Here is a 2278-nt window from a genome sequence, read left to right as displayed (position 1 = left end):
TTAATTTTTGAAATAAATACCATATAATGTATGTACTCTGATTAATAATATTAAAAAATGTATTAGAACCACCGTTTAATGTTATATTTGATACAAATTAGTTTTGCTACTCGGAACGCTCTGCGCATTGCCAATGAATACTTAAAATTACATCCCTGGTCCTTGTTCTTTCTGTATTGCATCAAGGTGAATTCACATTTCTCAGAAATTTGACAACAAAACAAAATGAAGCTAGTATTTTATTTGCTCAAGAATGATAGAATACAAGATTGCGCCGATCAGAGAGGATTTTTGAGAATAACTTTTGTGTGACGTCACACTGGTGCAATTGCGAGAGAGAAATGCCAAAACGTGAGCAAGAATGGAAGAAGAAGAAAAAATGTTGCAAGGAAAATGTAAACAAGTTGCACCAAAGTGACGTCATGCAAAGAACGATTCTCGCAACCTTTGTATTCTCTCAATCGTGTTATTTGCTAATTTTTACGATTTCTATTGCCTAATGTAAATTTTATGTCTTTTTAGGATATGTTGAGGCAACAAAGAAGGCGCAGTTGGAAAATGAAGTTATTAGTATGAAGTAGCAGCTCAGGCACATTTGGAAAATTATGCCGATAAGCAAGATGGAATTTGGGAAAGTAAGTGCCTGGTTGCAGCATATCTATGTATTAAAAAAGTAATTAATTAAATTAAATTGTGTTTAATAGAAATGTTATAAATCGAGTGGCGTTATTTAAGATGTACTCCAAATATTTGGCGAACTTTTTTTTCGCCTTTTTAACGTGCTAAGTGATAAGATAAGATGACTGCCACCACGGTCGGTAAGAAGCCCGAAGAAAAGGGAAAACTACCTTCCAGGAAGCTGCCTGCTGTCCCCGAGTCGAAGCTTAAGTTAAACAAGAAGCAGGTCAGCAAACGTGCTACCCTGATCAAGCGTAAACTAAAGCGCTCTGCTGTGATTGCACTCCGCCAGGGTGAAAACTTGATGCATGCTGAGAAATATCAAGCAAAATATCTCCGTGATGGATGCCGTGAGATGAAGTAGCGCCGTCTGGCAAAGAAACGCGGCCTATTCTACGTGCCCGCAGAATGACTTTTGTGATCTGTATCTGCGGTATCAACAAAGTTGCACCAAAAGTGCGTAAAGTTTTACTGTGGTTCCGTCTTCTCGACATTAACAACGGTTAGTTCATCGAATTGAACAAGGCAACCATTAATATGCTACGGGTTGCCGAACCTTGTATTACATGGGGCTATCCAAATCTTAAATCAGTTCCTGAATTAATCTACAAACGTGGAATTGTCAAGCACAACCATCAACGTGTCCCAAACTCTCACAACTTTGTGATCGAACGCAAATTGAGCAAAGCGCGCGATATTCAGTGCGTTGATTATTTGGCGCACGAAATATTCACTGCTGGATCCCACTTCAAGAAAGCCTCCAACTTACTGTGGCCCCTACGCTGAGGTTGGTGATTTCGGTAACCGCGAAGATAATATAAACAAACTGCTGCGCAAGATGGTTTAAAGAAATTTTCTGGTGTACAAGGTGGAGTATTTTTATTTCAAAAATATATAACAATAAAAATAGAAAATAATGTTGTTTTTTTGTAACTTTCTGAAGGTTTAACCCGGAAATATGCTAAATGGAAGGCATTCCGTTGCCGTTTGTAAAGGCCATTTCAAAAGGCTCCATTCCACACATTCAATTTGTTTTGGTTTTTCAGCTCATTAACGATGCACCCAGGATTGCATTTACCGTCTATGAAAATATTTCATGAAGCTTTCCAAAATTAGCTCCAAGCAACTAAAAGTTGTTTAAGCTTTAGTGAAATAGTTTTTTATTAAATATTTATTCCAAGTATTTATAAAAAAAATTAGGTCAATATTAATGTACGAAATGAAGTAAATAAAAATCTTAGAATATATTTCTTGAATATTTTGTCATAGAGCCGTTATTAAATAAAGACATAACTGCGTCGGGCGTTGGTGTATGGAATTAATGCATTAGAGAGAGATAATTATACAAGCTCAACGTGCTAATTTAGGTATACTTACATATGTATGTATTTAACCGTTACTCGCCTGGCATATACTTCAACTGCGAAAATAATAACAATTATAATTTATTTAGATGCATATTTTAGCTAAATGTTGTATCGTCGCCTGGATAAAAGATCGTTGCATGTAACTTTCGGCAGGTTTCGGGAAATCACGATTGAAGTTTTCTTCAAAGTGTCGGAGAATGCTATATACTAGTTCACGAAATTCTTAAATTATT

At 36.2% G+C, this 2278-nt stretch overlaps 2 protein-coding genes across 2 annotated transcripts in view; both read right to left on the bottom strand.

The window, feature by feature from the left end:
- The window catches only part of LOC118749555 (prolyl endopeptidase-like), a 123879-nt gene that overhangs the window by 87080 nt on the left and 34521 nt on the right, over nucleotides 1-2278 (bottom strand). The gene's annotated exons all lie outside the window — the stretch shown is intronic.
- The window catches only part of LOC118749556 (putative nuclease HARBI1), a 12463-nt gene that overhangs the window by 1861 nt on the left and 8324 nt on the right, over nucleotides 1-2278 (bottom strand). The window lies entirely within an intron of this gene.

Source organism: Rhagoletis pomonella, unplaced genomic scaffold, assembly GCF_013731165.1.
Source record: "Rhagoletis pomonella isolate Grant_MI unplaced genomic scaffold, Rhpom_1.0 Rhpom_scaffold_00019, whole genome shotgun sequence".
Taxonomy (NCBI): domain Eukaryota; kingdom Metazoa; phylum Arthropoda; class Insecta; order Diptera; family Tephritidae; genus Rhagoletis; species Rhagoletis pomonella.
The sequence above is the reverse complement of the archived record's forward strand: the minus strand, read 5'-3'. Positions and strand labels throughout refer to the sequence as shown.